At 36.0% G+C, this 20,002-nt stretch overlaps 1 protein-coding gene across 1 annotated transcript in view; it reads right to left on the bottom strand.

Annotated features, from left to right (window-relative positions):
• Nucleotides 1–20,002, bottom strand: part of LOC122803768 (1-phosphatidylinositol 4,5-bisphosphate phosphodiesterase beta-2-like) — an 805,974-nt gene that overhangs the window by 336,568 nt on the left and 449,404 nt on the right. The window lies entirely within an intron of this gene.

The raw sequence follows: 20,002 nt of genomic DNA, 5'->3' as shown, positions 1-20,002 counted from the left end.
GTAGCAAAGGTATCTGATACAGACCTATGCTGGTATTGACGATAAGCTTTAAGCCTCTAATGTAGACCCGTATGTGGCAAGGTAGATAGCAAAGTGGATGAAGAACAGAAACCACATAATTAAGGTGCAAGCGTCTGCCTCAGAAAACAAGAAGAAAACCCTGCAACTTACAGCATGGTGCTGGGACCCTTCCTAATTGGAATTTACTTCTCAGACCTCCAAACCATAATCCAAGACATTTGGCTAACTAAATCTGCTGATTAGTTTAAGTCGGGTATAACTATTTGATCATCCCTTGATGCAGAAACACTACAGCAAAATCTAAACCTTTAAGAAAACAATAATGCACAGAAAAAGAGCAACAATTCAGTGCAAAAAGTGAAATATTTTCATGTTTAGTAAACAGTTCTTGTCTGCAACTTACAGTATGTCCAGTAATCCACTACACTGACACAATAATCAAGGATCTTGGCACTTGGTCAAGAAAACCTCTCCTTTGACCACCATGTAAGAAAATCCTTATTTGTAGCCTATCTGGTACCTAAAGGAAATACCAGGACAACATGACAATTCTGTATATGAGGGTGGGGGACTGAACATAAGAATTATGGCCTATTAGGTAAAGACCAAAGCAGCCACAAACTGCTAACAAAAGTTTAACTAGAAATTTTGCATGGTAGTGAGAAGAAAGTTAGCGCTAACAAAAACACAAACAGGACTAAAGATGGCATAGGATGGATGTACGGAAGTATTAAGATGCTAAAAGATAATGGGAAAAAGAGGAAATGGGGAGAAGAGAAAGTGATGGAGGAAAAATAAACTGCTAACCACTGACAAAGAAAGGTACACCATGTTTGACAGCTGCACTGCATGAAATGAGAAGTATTAGAATTACAAAAAATAATAAAAGCATTAAATGGCAAAATGTATATGTAGCCTGGCTCTGTGGCACATGGGGCAAACTCTTGATTGACATCCAGGAGAACAGGCTTTGATTTGCAGCGCTGGAACTGGAGGAGCCAGGCAGGGAGGGGGTGGAGCGAATAGGCATAGCTTGAGGGGGTGGAGCGAATAGGCATAGCTTGATTGCCTTTCCCAGGAGGAGGGTGGAATTTGCATGGGTACACTGAGTGGTGTTAACTTCCTGGTTGACATCACATGGTTCACCACTTGTGCTTCTAGGGGTAGGGCAGAGATGTGTGTATGTGTGTGTGTGTGTGTGTGTGTGTGTGTGTGTGTGTGTGTGTGTGTGTGTGTGTGTGTGTGTGTGTGTGTGTGTGTGTGTGTGTGTGTATGCCATTAGGGTTGAGAAACCAAGAAGAAAACCTCAAACTAGCCCTGATGGCTATATGACTGATAGTCCCCTCTCACTTGACAACCTCCCAGTTGATGAAGAATGCAAGGGTCAAATGATTGTGGGGGGTGATGAGTTAAAGACAATGAGAGCAAAGACTGCTAAAAAATGCCAATATTTATGTATGTTTTGCCATACATTTCACTAGAGAAAACACTGTTTAAGAACAAAAAGCCAGGATGTGGGGGGTCATCTGTTTATCCAGAATGGGGTCACCAATAGTGTCTTACAAGCTGTTCTACTTTACCAATGCTTTCTGAACCATTCTCAGATATAAAAAATGGAAAATGGCTCTTGAGTTGCCAGATTTGCTGATGACTACAAACTGGCTAACACGATTAAAGAATTTAATTTTTTTTCAACATGGTCTAGAAAAACACACATCTTATCTTAATGCCAGGAAATGCAGTATTATGACACTTTATGAAAAGGACATCAATTTCAATTACAAAAATAAATGTCCAAATTATATAAAAAAATAATACTTTGGTGAAAGATCAAAAGACAAGTCAAACAAAAATGTAATTTTTGACTGCTGTGTATCTAAAAAAAGTAAAAATAGGATATTCAATACCCTATCTAATTCTAATTGCATGTTTAATCACTTATATGAGATCTTTGTATCATTTTAAAACTCCAGGTTGTTGAGCTGTAAAACAAGCTTCCTGCAACAACTTTATAAGGTATATTGTTTACTAGAAAAATTCTATGTTTAGAAAATTTGAACTATACAGAAAAGCATCAAGAATTGCCAATATATAATTTCTTATATGTTATTTGAGCTTACCCTGGCTGATATATGAGGCAATGTATAGTCCAACTCTATTTGAAAGCCTTGCTTGATGATGTATGCCAATCAATGAAAACTCAGAACTGTCATAAATATCCCAGATAGCTTACATATTCTCCAGGATGATGTAACCCATACTGATAAATGATACTTGGACCATGGCCTCAAAATAAACGCTAGAAAATGTTGCATTGTGCCCTTTGGCAAACCTGGGCACTTCTATTACATAGGTGAGACCCTCCATAAAAGCTGACACAGCCATTAAGGACTGGGCACCTTCATTGACAATTAACTATCCTTTGACCATCATATGATCTCTGTTATTAAGAAATCCTTTTATATAGCCAGACTAATTACCAAGAGCCTATCATCTAGCTCCAAGATAGCTTCTGCCCTCCTCTACTTCCCCTCAACAGACCAAAAATTGATTATATTGTCCCCTTTTGGTTTGTACTTGGCTTGTTATATGACCCAGTTCAAGAGACCACAGCATTTCTCATTACCCAAGAGCATGTCTTTGAGTTACCCTGACTGACTTAAAGCACTCTCATTTTTTTCCATTTCCTACTGATTGATGAAAACAGATTTCTGCCTTGCCTACAGATCCTCAAAAGATCTGACCCTATGTAACCTCCTACATATTCATAAAACTAATAACACCTTAAACACCTGTCCAAGAGACCTAAACTACCACTAAAACATAAATAAGACCTGTTGGTAAGATAGATATCTTTTCACAGAGAATACACTTTTATGGAATGGATTCCCCTTAGAGATAAAACAGATCATCTCCATTTTTAAGACTTAACTGGATGACTGTATGGTCAGTCATACGTATACCTCCTGGTCTGGCCTATGGAAAGGAGTTAAATCTAAGTTGTAGTTAATTAGCATGAACCAATGAACCTAAGCAAGAATGAGAGAATGTGGATAAGGTGAGAATGGGCTAAGGATTTCAATGCTGAAACTATCAGATATAACAAAAGTTTTAGTATTGGGATGTGTGTGTGTGTGTGTGTGTGTGTGTGTGTGTGTGTGTGTGTGTGATTGTGGGTTAGGATTTGAGTAAGGGATTGGTAATGGAATAGATTTTGAGCTGTGTATTTGTGCTGCTGTTTGTGGTGTGTGTCTGCTTGTGTTGTGTAGTGGTGTGTGTCCGGTTGTCTTGTGCAGTGGTAGTGTTACAGAAAGGGGGTTTCTAAGGTAAGGTGTAGGGCTGGGGTTTAGGGTCAGGGTTAAAGTTAGTATACATTAGGAAGGTGGTGCAGGGGGGCAAAGCACTGCACAAATAAGAAAAAGAAAATGACACCCCCAAAAAACTCTGCTCATCTAAATAAACCTTCTAGAAATGGTGTGATTTTGTAAAAATGGAAAATAATTAAATAATAAAAAGAAAACAATATTACTGCAAGTAGGACATCAGAAAATAACATTCCCTCCAAAACTGACTCAATTTCAATTACCTAAACTAACTAAAAATATAACTATAACACAAACCAGTCCTAAAATAAAGCCCAGTAAACTACTTAAAAATATCAAATAAACTGACTACAAAAAAGAACATTAAAACTTATTTCACGAAATTTGGGATAAAGCCACTCACGTGACTGCGCAGTCATAAAATCCTATCCATAAAGCATATATTGCATTTATTTATGGATATATCTATATCTATACATGTATACACATCTACACATATAACGTTCCAAGCAACTACTGAACAGAATAAAACATAGAACGTTGACAGTCCCAGTGTCTTGAGATGAAAGACGAAACTCACCAAAAAAATGGCAATTCAGCAGCTGAAAAGTGTGTACAAAAGCCAGTGGAACAAATGAAACAAATGCCTTCAAAAACCAGCGATATCCACAGCCAAACTCTCAGCAGTTAAATAAACTTTTTTGAAAGCCAGTGGAACAGATAAAACAAATGAAACAAATGTCTTCAAAAACCAACGGTTTCCTCAGCCAAACTGTAATTTTATTAAACGAAACACAGAATAATCCAAAAGGTTAAGCGCTTTCACTAGCTAAATGGCAAGCTTCTTCAGAACAAGTTGAAACAAACCTCTCAGCACTTAAATAAACTTTTTGGCGCCAAAATTCAAAATACACACTGCTTCATATTAAAGGTATATGACACCTAAAAATGCACATAGTGCAAAACCTATTATTATAAAAATCCTATCTATGCTAATCACAATGTGAACAAATACAATATATAATATATATTATAAAATATAAATCTAAACCTTAAAAATATTTTAGTATTAAATATTTATATGTATAATGCCTGGGTAATACAGAACAAATTATTACATATCCGTCCAAACTGTCCTATAAAAACTATAAGAATCTAAACAACAATACAATATACAATGACCAAAATATATATCTTGTCCTAAATCTACCTGTCTATAAAAATATTGTAACAAAATTGTACCATCAACATGATGTGAATATATATGAATATAAATATAAATGAATATAAAATTTGGTATGCCTGTTTGTGTCCTATAATCACAAATTAACTGTTGCATATGCCACTAAACCCAAATTCAATCCATAGCTAGCAAAGGTTTAATAGAAATAACGTCATTGAGTCCTGGTGGGGTTGAAGTATCCAATAAAACCTGCCACCAATACTCTTTGTATGATGACAGGCCCTTGAAGTCCCCCCCCCCCCATATCAAGTTGAACACTGTCAATAATAGCAAACTTGAATAGTCTCCACATTTTTTAATATGTCTAAAAAGAGCGTTCTTTTCATCTTTTGTCCTGATACTATATAAATGAGAATATATCCGCTTATTAAATTCCTCCAATTACATTGTATTTGTTCACATTGTGATTAGCATAGATAGGATTTTTATAATAATAGGTTTTGCACTATGTGTATTTTTAGGTGTCATATACCTTTAATATGAAGCAGTGTGTATTTTGAATTTTGGCGCCAAAAAGTTTATTTAAGTGCTGAGAGGTTTGTTTCAACTTGTTCTGAATAAGCTTGCCATTTAGCAAGTGAAAGTGCTTAACCTTTTGGATTATTCTGTGTTTCATTTAATAAAATTACAGTTTGGCTGAGGAAACCATTGGTTTTTGAAGACATTTGTTTCATTTGTTTTATCTGTTCCACTGGCTTTCAAAAAAGTTTATTTAACTGCTGAGTTTGGCTGTGGATATCGCTGGTTTTTGAAGGCATTTGTTTCATTTGTTCCACTGGCTTTCGTACGCATTTTTCAGCTGCTGAATTGCTGTTTTTTTGGTGAGTTTCGTCTCAAGACACTGGGACTGTCAACATTCTATGTTTTACATCTACACATACATATACATGCACAAATATGCAAATATTCAATACAAACTACAAAAACTGGTGTGTAAAAATACAGAATGCCAAAACTAATGGGTTTCCTTGAATCCATCAAAATCCTTAAAATAAGGTAAAAAAATCTAAAAGCAGTGTTTTTGTAGGGGCAAGCCCCCCTCTATTCTGCACACCTTGTTACTTTAAATATATTGTCACTTGCCAGGTCAGGATAAGTGAGCATTGTGGGTTCTTGTTCAAACAGCTTTATTGTATGCAAATACATCATAAATGAGGTTAAGTAACTTTAACTTATAAACAAACTAGCTATCATTCACATAGATGTTAACATTCTGGTTGCACATTCAAAATGACACTGAAGCTAATACATGCCAGGTATTTATATGCGCACACAAATCTTGGAAATGCTTCTTAAAGGGGGTTCCTATTACATTATCGAATTGCTGAAACTTCGAACATGAAAACATCGAACACAAATATTCGAAGTTTCAGCAATTCAAATAAAAAAAAAAAACACAAAAACAGCTCAATAACTGTTGTAAGCAGGGGGGCAAGCCCTCTGCACCCCCTACACCCTCCGCTCTTTAAATATACCAACTCCGCGATCGCACTACAGTGCAGTAAAGAGAGGTGTAGGGGGCACAGCCCCCCATGTGATGGGTGTAGGGGGGCTTGCCCCACATGCTTACGACAGTTACTTACTGTCCGTTTCTTTTTTTTTTTGTGTTCGAAATGATAAAACTTCGACCATACAAGTTTGATCTTGTGGTGTTCAAAGTTTTATTATTTTGATCACGTAATAGGAACCCTCTTAAAGGTACAGCACACACCTGTTATTCTACATCCTCCCTCTTTGAGAAAATTAGTTAGGCATTGTCACTGACAGTAATGACTATGCAATTATACAAAGCTAGATACATATATACAACTATGTCCAAGTTGCTGTGTATTTCGGACTAGGATTTGAAATGCGGCCATATCATGTGACATAAAATTTGGGATCTGGTTTAGCAAATGGGATTGTCTCTGCTGACTGTTCAATCTTAGGAACTCTGGAATCATCTGCCGGAACAGTATTAGGAGTTCTGGAAGAGGAATATCATGTGGATTGCCCTGAGAGTTACAGTCTTTATCACATGTACGATGCTGCAATATCAGTTCTGCTACAGGAAGAAGATATCTTTGTTTCCTCCTGTACTCCACACCCTCGGATTTAACAAAATAAGACCTTGGCTCTGCACAAATACTCATTACTTGACCAATCCGGTCAAAATCTTTCGCTATTCGTAACCTCAATTTCTCTCCTTTTTTTCAATGGATGAAGAAATCTGCTTGACTTGCTGGACTTTTGGAAAGAATGCTTTCTAGATAACTGGGCTGGTCTCAAGCCCATACTTGTAAACAAATGACCTACATAAGTAACTTCAGGTAGTCTGAATTTGCACTTCAGAGGACTGAGCTTTAAGTTCACAACACGTGCTCTGTCTAGAACTCTCTTAAGATTTCTGTCATGCTCTGTTTCACCATTGCCTATGACCAATATATCATCTGCTATTATGGCACAAGGATAACCTGAAAAAAATTGTTCTATTGCATGCTGAAAGAATTCACATGCTGAATTTATTCCAAATGGCATTCTGAGGAATCTATATTTTCGAAATGGGGCACTGAATGTAGTCAGTAATGAAGATATGCAATCAAGCATCACCTGCCAAAACAAACTCTTTGCATCTAAGACGGAAAAAAACAGTGGCATTCGGTATCAGGGTTGCAACCTCTTCGACTGTACACATGGGATGATGTGGTCTCTTCAGTGCTTTGTTCAAATTTCTTTGGTCAATACATATTCTGATTTCATCTGAGCCTTTTCTATGAGCTGCTACCATGGATGACACCCATTCATTAGGTTCTGTAACTGGACAAATTACACTTTGTTGCACCATTTTGTCCAACTGAACTTTGACCTTATGCTGCATTGCTATTGGAACTGTTCTTGCTGGTCTGACCACTGGACTGATTTCTGGGTCTAATTTCATGGAATACACAACTGGAAGTTTTCCCAATCTGTCATTGAAAACATCAGCATACTCTGAGAAAATAGTATTGGTGAAACTGGGACTAGAACATGTGCTTATTTGAGAACTTCTTTGGTAAATGAAAGCAGATTTATTTTCAAACTGTTTCTGAGACCCAATAACGACTGCAAAGATCTTCAAACCACATATAAGAATAGGCTGTAACAGTTCTTGGCCTCATAACATAAAAGCAATACTGAGCCTTCGGTTTGAATTTCTTCACCTCCATAAGCTACAAGTTTCGTACAACTAGTCACATTTAGTTGTTCACCAGCTCTGACCCTTGCAAAAGTATCTGCAGACATAACATTACACTTTGAACCAGTGTCTACTTTAAACTCTGTGAATTCACCATTTATGCGGACAGTACAAAACACTTCATTTCTTGACAATAAATGTACTGCATCAATCTTTTCACCAATTACTGACACGCCATCTACATAGAAAGCAGACTGTTGCAGGTCTATTTAATCAACTTGCTTCATGGAGTGACCCTTCTTTGTAACTGTGTGAGGCTTACTTAATTTACTAAATCTTTGAAAATGTTTCCATTTCGTACACTTATGACATTGCTGGCCAAATGCCATGCACTTTTCTCTTCTGGACTCATGGTTGGCACCACAACTGTGACAGTTAACAATAAAGCTTGATTTGGGTTTTGTTGATTCACTTTTATGCTGTACTGAGTAATGTCTGTTTTACACTAGATACCTTTGGTTCTGCACTGAGCATGCTCCTTTAACTGAATGTTCTTGGAATGTGCTACAAGACTATGGGTTTTACCTGGAAGTCCCACAGGGGCTGTTGCAGCCACATGCTTAGGCCTACTTCTGCCTGTTACATGCTGCATGCTGTCTGCATGAGCTCTGGAGCCAAGTGAAACCATGCTGTTATCACTAGCAGCATATTTGTGTGCCTTTCTGTAACTTCATGAATCTGACAAATCTCAATGGCACTACTCAGCATTAAAACACTGTCATGAAATAAAATCTTTCTTACAGCAGCATTATTAATACAACACACAAGTCTGTCTATTATCAAATCATCCTTTAAATCACCAAACTTACATGTTTTAGCTTTGCTTCTGTTAGAAAAATACATATATTCACATACATGCTGCCTAGAAAAATATATATTTACAATGTATGCTGCTTAGGAAAATGTGCATTTAAACATTCAGACATATATAAGTTGTGTGGTCAGATATATAAAGAAATGTGTGCTTTAGACAGGAATAAATGTGCTCAAATCTATATAGTATGAAATGTAATGCATTTAATTCTGTTTTACTAGAATAATAGGAAAATAATAAATCTGTCTGCATGTGTATCCTTTCCTGCTATCACTATTAAAGAGACATTCATCCATTGTATTCGAGCTAATCTAAGAGCCTTGGATTGGCTACATCCTCGGAAGGACATTGTGATTGACCAGGTGCTTTGCAAGGCTGTAATATTCTCATGGGAAAAGATTTTTGAAAAGCACTATCTCAGCACTTTTCATAAGTTACTATGATGTAAAGACCCTGTCACTGACCGATTGTAAATGATATAAAATGGCAAACACTGCACAAATAAAGCAGTCAAAATTCTATACAAGTTTGTGTATGGGTTTTGCCTCTAATGTACATTAGAGTATAAGATACTTGAGTTCTCCTGCATTATTGTTTGTTATTGATTGACATTGTTTTGAATACTAAATGATTTTACAGTCTGACTCTAACAAATTTATTTAAAAAGAATGGTTCTTCTTAAAGTGAAAAGACCGCTGTCCACTTTCTGATCTGTGGCTGAAAAGCGGAAGACTGCCCCCCAAGAAAAACAGTAAAAGCAGGAGGCTCAGGTAAGAAGAATTTCCCTCTTTGTCTTTGTTTTAGATCAGGATCTTGAGTCATAGATCAGGGAATAACAAAGCAAAGTAAACAGTCATTCTAGACACTACTGTGGATATGGGGAAATACGTAACAGTCTTTTTTAAGACATGGAAATCAGTGCACTAAGTAACGGATAATGTGAAGCATATACATTGCAGTAAGCAGATAATGTGATATATTTGCAAAATGTGTTAACAACTATAAATTTGATAGTAAACTAGATAAACTTTCACTAGTTAAACTCCTTAAACAAGCTTTAATCTGATGATACCTCAAGCACATAGGTGGATTGAGGAAGCAAATTGTAAAAAGAAAAAAACAGAAGCTAAAAATACTGAAACATTTTTAGACAACAGGGTGAAAGGTCTAACAGACAGAATCTCTAAAAAATGAAAACTTAGAGCAGACTGGACTTGCATTAATTAATGCATACAACAGGGAAATGAGACAGTAGATGGATATTATGCTAGATCATTAAAATGCTTAAAACAACAATTAAAAATACATTTTTAAAAGGTTGCATTGCCTCTGTTAGTAGTTTTATTACAAGGCATATGATAAATCACTGAACACTGAAAGACACTTTAATAGTAAAAGAAAAAAGGCACAAGTCTTCACTGCTGAGTATTTGTATTACAGTCAGGTAAAAGGGCATCTAGCTAGGGACTATAAACAAAATAAGAAAGCAATGACAGAAGATAAAGGAGATGTGGACTGACTATATGATAGTGATAATAACCAAAAATCATCAGGAAAGGTTAATAAAGTACAAACAGATGTAGAGGATAAAATGAAAATAAAATTTTAGATTTAGCATTGTTGAGCCTGGAGCTCTACCTAGCAAATACAAAACCAGAAGTAACACTTCTGGTGGAGGAAGAAAGGTCAAATTCCTGTGTGACTCTTACCAAAACATTCTAAATCACCTGATTATATATTAGTAAAAGCAGCAAATGGACAGCTATACAGGGAACCACTTTCCCATAATATAGCAATAACTGACCCTGTTTCAGGTATGACTCAGAAAAGTAAAATTGTAGTTTCTGCAAAATATCCAGTAAACTTACTGGGAAAAGACCTTGTGCAGATATTTGGCATAGCAGTAGTTCCTACCATGCAGGGTATGGAAGCACAAAGACAAATGGATGCTCTTGTGGTGTGATCAGAGGGTGAAGCCTATTATTGGTACAGCCAGGACCTAGTTATGATTGGTCCAGGTTGACACTGATCAGCAGCACTTGTTACATTGTACTCCATACTACTGTAGCACACCAGGACCTAATAAGAAATATAAGTAAAAATCCTGCTGACAAATTAATATTACAAACTTTATGCTGGGATACTGAGGGAAACAGTGTAGTAAGCTGTTCATTACCTCAGGAGTTCAATAGACTGCCACATGTCAGCTTGACAAAAACAAAAGTGTTAAATGGGCAGACTTAAACAAAAAGGTAACAAAATGGAAAAACAGACTGATTTAAAAATGTCAGGACAAGGGATATAAAAACAAAACTGAATTGGTTGACACAGACACATACAGCTGTACACTTGCAATCTAGTAAGGACAGCTGATTAATTAAAAGAAAAAGAAGAGGCCTTGTGTAAAATTCCAACAACTCTGTGGTCAACAGGCAAGTTAAATGTAGGGCTTATTCAAGCAGCAGGACCAGTTACAATTACCCCAAAGTCAGCTTTTAGACCACAGAAAAACAATACATTTTGGAAAAGAATGCAAAAATAAAAATTAAGCCTATAATAAGCAGCATTACTCAAAATACTGGTAGAATCTCCTGATTCACCATGTGATACACCCTATTTCCTGTTAAAAAAGCAAACGGGAATGGCAGATGGTACAAGATTTATAAGCTGTAAATAATGCAGTAATACCTAAAGCACCCACGGTGCCAGACCCACATACCTTGTTAAATGATTTAAAGCCACAACAGAAGTATTTTACTGTGGTAGATATAAGCAATGCTTTCTTTTCAATACCTATACATCCTGATAGTCAATATTGGTTTGCATTTACATTTCAGGGTAAAAATAATATTTGCACAAAAATGGCTAGCAACCTGGCAGGGTCTACCCCACCAGAAAGTAGTCAAATTTTACTTTATGTAAATGACATCTTGCTAACAGCACCCAGCAGCAGTGCAGGGTGAATACAGTAGCATTGTTAAAATTTTTAGTAATACAAGGACACAAAGTAAACAAAAGTAAGTTACAACTTTGGGAAAAAACACAGGTTAGATACCTGGGATATGTGATATTCAATAAAGGTAAAATACTAGATAAGGGAAAGAAAAAGGAAAAAACAGCAATTTTGCAAGCACCCAAACCAACAACTAAAAAGAAATGATGTCTTTTCTTAGGTACAACTAATTTTTGTTGGAACTGGGTACCAAATTATTTTACAATGGAAAACAAAAGCAGAAATGGCTTTCTGCAGGTTGAAGCAGTTAATAGCTTCTTCATTAGTTTTAAGACTTCCAAGTTATCACAAACGTTTTTTAGACCATAGATTGTAAGCAATGGTACATGACATCAGTATTAAACGAACAACATGGGGATAAGCAATGCCCCAACTATTCATCACAGTTAGACCCAGTGGTGCAATCTTTGCCTCACTGTGTACAAGCAGTAGTTGCAGCAGCAATGGCAGTACAGGCTTCAGCCTCAGTGGTGTTATTCCACCCTCTCACATTGAGAATGCCTCATGCAGTTGCAATAATTCTGCCACAAGAAAAAGTTGCATACCTTTCTCCTGCTAGACATCTTTCATGTATGACCATACTGCTGAGTCAACCTCATATAAACAGTTAGCTTTACCTAGACAAGATCTTACAGATATGCCCTTGGATAATGCTGAGGTGACATATTACGTGGATGGCTCATGCAGAAGGGTCCTACAGGAAAAATCTCAGTAGTTACAGACACTAAAAATTTAGAAGCACAAACTTTGCCACACAACTTGTATGCTCAAGCAGCAGAACTGGTAATTTTGACAGGAGCATGTATTTTAGTAAAAGGCAAAAAAAAAAGTAAACATATATACTGATAATCAGTATGCTTTTCTACAGTGCATGTGTTTGCACAATAATAAAGAAAATAGAGGAATGATTACATCCAGTGAAAAACCTATTAATCATAATTTATTTTGGAGCTATTAGAATCTATTCAGTTGCCTACCAAAGTAGTTATTTGTAAATGTGTAGCTCATACAAAACAACAGGATAAAATTTCATCAGACTCAGAAACTTTATTTTTAAATGAAAATTACAACCCTTTGAGATTTTAGATTTAGACATGTTAAAAACAATGCAAATGCTTACTACAAAAGCAGAAAAACAAAACTGGGTAAAACAAGGTGCAATTTTGAGAATGGACTGTACATTTCAAAAAAAAAAAAAACAATATTACCGCCTAATTTATTTAGATATACAGCTTTGTAGAGTCACGGGCAGAGCCATGTCTCAACAGTGTGGACACTACAGTTAGTAAATAAAATATTCCAAACATATGGATACATAAATTATACAATAAAATTTTGTTTGTAACAAGCACCATGCACAAGGAGCATTTAAAAATTCCATACTATTTGTATGGACTCCATAGAGTTGAATAAATGTGAAGGAAAGAAATACTGTTTAGTGATCATAGATATGTTTTCAAAATGGGTAGAAGCTTTTCCAACCAGGAACCCGAATGCAGCAACAGTGGCAAAGGCCCTAGTAAAGGAAATAATTCCTAGATTTGGCATACCGGAAAGAATCTATAGTGGCAATGGGACACATTTTGTCAATAAGACAATTCAACAACTTGGGAGATTTTTTTGCGATTTCATTAAGATATCACTGTGCTTACCACCCACAGTCAGCAGGACTGGTGGAGAGGTACAATGGGATTTTAAAAAAACAAGTTAAGAAAGTTAATGAGTGAGACTCAAAAGAATTGAATTTGCTGTTTACCTCTAGCATTGCTGAGCATAAAAACAGTAACAAATGTAAAGGGTTTAATCCCCTTTGAAGTAGTACTTGAAGGGCATATTATGTGCCTCAGTAAAAAGCTCTCATGCCTGCAGAGCTGGAGGCTGACAGTTCACTAGCTAATTATATAAAGAAACTGTTAATAAATAAATCTGTTTTGCAGTTTAACTCTTTTTCAGACAAAAGAACTTTCAGCTGAATAAAAACTTTGTGACTGATACATAAAGAAAACAAAAAGAGCAACCCAAGAACTATTGCATAATTATTTTGTTAACTGTGTATTTGTTAACTATAAGTGTGACAATTTTACATTTCAAATTGCTGAGTTTGTACAGCTATACCAACAACATATAATAGACTTTTCTGTCCCTCTGGGGATAAAATGAGACTTTTGAAAGTTTTTTTATACAGAAACTGTGAGATCACAGGACAAAATTGCTTTATTTTTACCTGTTCACACAAAAGGAGTTGTATGTTTCTACAAAGTAATACCCTCCAGGTGGGCTGGAGTAATGGTAATATAACAATGTCTTATAAATGTTACATTAAAGTCAAATAACACTAACCATGATTCATATCTGAGTTCAATGAAAACTACATTAAATGCAGTATGTGACAATCCAGTCTTAACTAAGCAATTGTCTATTAAGAATAGAAAAATGTTTCATGCAGGGATACACGTATAACAGTACCAAAGTAATGATTTATCTGGTTTCAGCAATAAGACATACTGCAGAATTACCTTAGAATCTGAAGGTCCAGTGGAAAAAACCTGTGAATCCAGTTGGTAAAATCAAGCTGGTTGAAAAGGCCATAATTCAGTGAAAGACAAAAGTAAATATGAACTTGGGCAACAGTGTTATATCCAGGGCAGGAATACCACCAGCCTATGGAGCAGTCAAATCGATCTGGGTGCTGAGGAAGCTGTCAAGAAGTCATGAGCAATGCAACTTTTCCACCCTAGAATTGGTGACTAATGAACTGAATGCAATAAAACTGCTTTACTTCACCCTAGGCGCAAGAGGTGTAGCGGAAAAAAAAATGCAGACAACCAACATGAAATCAATGACCACCTAGAGGTAATTCAGCAAGTATCAGCAATGACTAAACCAGACCCAAACCCACTGGACGACTTTTTCCAGAATCTGTTTGGGGAGGCTGGGGTTCCATCCTATTAAACATTTAATTGCTATTTGTGTGGGTATACTCCTAATAGGAACATGTGTTTACTGTGAAATTCCCTGCATGAAAAAATTAATCAAAAATTTGTTGATATATCTGCTACTGAAACTTTTTACCAAAGTGTTGAAATTAAAAGATTAATTTCAAATGATGCTTTTTCTGAAATATAAAACCAATGACTAACTTAGCTGAAAGTCCTTGAAAGGAAAAGGCTAAGGAATGAAATGATACTGTTTATGTTTCAAATAGAATGAAATGCATTAACAGGAGGGAGAATGTTAGAAAAATACATATATTCACATACATGCTGCCTAGAAAAATATATATTTACAATGTATGCTGCTTAGGAAAATGTGCATTTAAACATTCAGACATATATAAGTTGTGTGGTCAGATATATAAAGAAATGTGTGCTTTAGACAGGAATAAATGTGCTCAAATCTATATAGTATGAAATGTAATGCATTTAATTCTGTTTTACTAGAATAATAGTAGGAATAAACTCGCATATTATTGCTTGAAGCATAAGCTGCAGTGTAATCAGAAATTAGCCTGGCTCATGTCTTTCAAGTAAAGATTATTTTGGAAAGTTAGAAAATAATAAATCTGTCTGCATGTGTATCCTTTCCTGCTATCACCAGAAGAATAACTATCAGAGATAGTGTCCAGCTGGAAAGGGACAAAGAAATGTATTAAAGAGACATTCATCCATTATATTCGAGCTAATCTAAGAGCCTTGGATTGGCTACATCCTCGGAAGGACATTGTGATTGACCAGGTGCTTTGCAAGGCTGTAATATTCTCATGGGAAAAGATTTTTGAAAAGCACTATCTCAGCACTTTTCATAAGTTACTATGATGTAAGTGAGGTGGGCAAAAGCTGATTGTAAATGATATAAAATGGCAAACACTGCACAAATAAAGCAGTCAAAATTCTATACAAGTTTGTGTATGGTTTTTTGCCTCCTAATGTACATTAGAGTATAAGATACTTGAGTTCTCCTGCATTATTGTTTGTTATTGATTGACATTGTTTTTGAATACTAAATGATTTTTACAGTCTGACTCTAACAAATTTATTTAACAGCTTCACAGGTCAGTATACCTCTCAACTGTACAGATTTTCACAGAATGTCCAGATTTTTACATCATATTTTAGTCTGTTCCTCATAAAATCGGTGTTTTGCTGACAAATTACTCAGATGATCTGAGGATTGAAGTCACTAAATAATGATGTACATTTGAGTTTCAAACATCAAATTCTTCAGAAAATGTATGTTAAAACAAATCCTGTTACTCTAACAACTTTCTAATCTTATAAGAGTAATATTTAAAATATGTCCCTATTTTTGGGCCTTTGTCCCCCCATTTTGTCAGTTTTTGTTTAGATTTCTTACACTGAAAGGTTGAGACTTTTCCCCTTGCTTTTAATCTCTCATGCAAAACAAATGCCTCTCTAGTGTAACATTAGTCTGGAGTTACACATTTCTCTGAATTTGCACTTTAAACACTTGGGGTCTTGCCTTGATTCAGCCTGCATAACAACACAACGAGTTTCTTCTTCACCTTCATACACTGCTGGTGCATACACAAATGAACGCTTCCTTTCAGTGGCTTCTGACCCCACTAGATTTAGCAAAATGAATGCCCTAGTATGTGCATCTTTATCAGAATAAGCTGTTTGTATAAATATGTCATATTCTTGCTCAAATATTCTTCAATTCTCTGCAATATTTTGATTAAACACAAGTGGTTGTGACTTGCAAAATCCATCTGCCATATTGACATATCTCAGTGAAAACCTTTGCAAATATGTATGAACCCACACACTTGTACATACACGTATACATGTGCTTGAAATCTATGCCAGTACTTGTAACAACATAAGTCTTTAGATAACTGAATTTCACAAAATAAGTTTCCTGGGCAGTGCAACACTTTGAAATCTCTTTACTGTAAAACCCACGTGCCTTGAAATTATTTTACTATACAAGCCGCTTATCTTGTAAAGGCTTTAATGCCTTTAATGCTAAAGTCATTTATCATCATTTTACTGGATGAGGCTTTATCTTGTAATCGCTTTAATGCCAAAGCCATTTATCAACATTTTACTGTCGAAGTCATTTATCATCATTTTTAAGAAACATTTCAAACAACTGCACAGTGCGAAGAAACTCAGCAATAGAAGCTGAGGGCAAGAAACACTTTGAAATAACTGTACTTTGCGAATAAACTATCTCCAAGTAATGGCACTTAATGAATGAACTGTTTCAAAGTAATTGTACCTTGCAAATGTATTGCCTCAAAGTAATTACAATTTAGAATGTACTGGGCAGGAAAAGCTCAGAGTGAATAAGTGCACTTTACGAATAAACAGTATACAGCACACTGGAATTTCCCCAAAAAGGCTGCACTTTGCCAAACAACTCTGTATAGTGCAAGAGACACTCTGTAATGGCGGCACTCTGTGAACAGACACACCCAGGCACAAGAAACATTTCGAAATGACTGTACTTGCCTGCACTTCATGAAATACTTCCACTTTGCACTCAACAAATTCTTCGGAATTAATTAATGCACAGTAATAAGTACACACTGTAAGCACTTTTACACACTTTGAGATATTTCGAACAACTCTAGTTATGCTATTCAAGGCTAAAATCAATCTTTCAGCTTTTCCCAGTTAGGGGTTGCCACAGCAGAATTCCAGTCCGCTAATGATTGGCAGAGGATTTTTACGGTGCTGAGTTGGCATCCCAACGCCCAACTTTCAAAGAAGGCACACCCATTCACGCGCGCACCTACCTGCATGTCTTTAAATGTCACTCGACCACGGGGAGGGCATAAAGACTCCACACAGAAGGCGCTCCAGCTGAGAATTGAACAGGAAAACCTCTTGCTGTGAGGTGACAACGCTAACCACTGCACCACCGCGGCCTTCAAGGCTAGATTACTACTTAGTCAAGGTTAAAATCAATACTAAGTAGTAATCTGTACCAAACAGAGTAACTCACGCAAAACACATGCAGTCGCCTTTGCTTTATTTACACTCAATGTGCCCTTTTCTGCCCTTTCTTTTGTAGTCATTTTGCTAATTGAATCTCTTAATGTGCCTTTTATGCCCTTGTGTTATATTTGTTTTGCGCATTTTATCTCTTTTCATGCACACTATACTTTCTTGTGCTCATTTAACTCTAAACCTGCTCATCTTACTTTAAACATACCCGTTTTACAATTCTGAGTTAATTCTGAACCATTTATGTACTTTTAAAATGCTCATTTTATCAGATAACTCGGTTTCAAACATTTCATCTGATTAATGAACTCTTATATTTCTCTTCTGCTTAATAAATGTTTCTGTGCTCTTCGTTTGCTTAAATATGTTTTGTGCCCTTGTAATGCTCTGTTTAACCTCTTTTTATAAATAAATCATTTGTGAGTGTTTTCCTAACCTTTCACTTGTTTCTGGTCCTTTTTTGCTCTCAGTTCTTTTAGTTTGCTTTCGCCATTCCCTCTGCACCTCGTGGCTCTGAAGAATAGTCTTTTCCATCCTGGTTCTTACACCATGTCACTCGCCTGGTCAGGATAAAACAAGCGAGCACTGTGGGTTCTTGTTCAAACAGCTTTATTGTAGGCAAACACATCCTAAATGAGGTTAAGTAACTTTAGCGTATAAACAAACTAGTTACCATGCACATAGATGTTAACATTCTGGCTGCACCTTTAAAATGGCACTGAAGCTAATACGTGCTTGGTATTTATATGCACACACAGATCTTGGAAATGCTTCTTAAAGGTACAGCACACCTGTTATTCCACATATACCAACTCTTAAGACTGCACAATAGTAAAGAAAATGACATCCATTTACATCCATATACACTCATAAAACACAACTACCTGTACTTAGATACAAAGAAAAAACTCTGCAATGTAATCTTGCAAAGTCAAATTTGACTAAAGCAGGCTCAATCTAAACAATATGAATAAACATATTAATACAAATGAAATTAGTACTGCACACAGAATCCATGTTCACCTCAATTAACAACAAATGTATGTAATTACCAAAATAACAACCTTAAAGGAATAGCATTACTGTGATGTACATTTTTGAAATGGAAACCCTGCAAAAATGTATTTTATCAACCTTTAAACCATTCTTTCAACAAGATACAATACTATTTATTTGTATTTTTCCTTTGTTTTTTACAATATGCATTGCCAAACCAATCAAGTATTTACATGTTTAGGAATCAAAGAGTTATACTACAGAATTAGTTTTGCTTCTAATTTACTGAACACATGTACCTTGTAAAACCTCTGGGCATATGCAGTGCCCCTATCACTATATAGACCTAAAATATTAAACTTCACATTGGTTCTATATGAGAAGCTACAGCACTAACTAGCTGTAAACTTTTTATACCCTGCAAATATTCCTGTATTTGAAATTCCACATTACTCATAGTTTCCCATTTATACAGTTTTGCTAGATAGCAACTACATTAAACAACATGCATTGTCATGCAACATTGGAATGAAAAACATTGCCATATTTTAAAATATAAGGAATGGCACTGCATTGCATTCATATACATATATATATGTATACAGAGAGAGAGAGAGAGAGAGAGACAGATATTTCTACTATAAAACACCAATTTTCTGAATGTCGATGTTGCAAAAGAATAAAAAAAATGCCCAAAAATCAGGAGGGTAAAAACTCCCCACTTGTTTTTTTGGAAAGGGCAAGCCTCCATGCACCCCATGATGGGGGAGTAAACCCCTCACACTCCCAAACTTATAAATACTAACTCCATGGTTGCAACAACTTGAAGAAGCCAGAAATCTCCGTAAAAAAGAAATCATTGCCAGCACACAATACGAAATTGCACCAACAATGATTTTGTATGAGAAAAGTATTTCATGCTATACCATTTGTCTTTTTTCTGAGAGCTACTGATGCTTGTGCAATTTCTCTTTGAGCTTGTATAGGGAAGCCTATATAAATGCATATATATATATATATCTATATATATATATATATATATATATATATATATATATAGATAGATGGGTCCCCTTCACATGGTGTATTTTTCAGAAAGTCGACTTTCATATCGCCGAGACCATATGATCGACTTTCAAAAAGCCGACCATGTAAAATAAACACATAAAACACAACAAACACTTACCTTAAACTGTTAGCAGGGGGGCTATGCCCCCCTGCACCCCCCCATGGGGGGCTCATCCCTCCAAATCCCCTGTAACTTAAATATACCAACTTTGAGATCGCACTACAGTGCGGAAGAAGGAAATTTTCCTATTCCGCACTGTAAGGAGATAGCAGTTCCCCATGGTTGGCTTTTCGAAAGTCGATCATATGGTCTCTGCCATATGAAAGTCGACTTTCTG

This window comes from Protopterus annectens, chromosome 6.part0 (genome assembly GCF_019279795.1).
Source record: "Protopterus annectens isolate FY-2018-M chromosome 6.part0, PAN1.0, whole genome shotgun sequence".
In the NCBI taxonomy this organism is placed as follows: domain Eukaryota; kingdom Metazoa; phylum Chordata; order Ceratodontiformes; family Protopteridae; genus Protopterus; species Protopterus annectens.
Note: the sequence above shows the minus strand (reverse complement) of the source record. Positions and strands in the feature narration are given on the sequence as shown.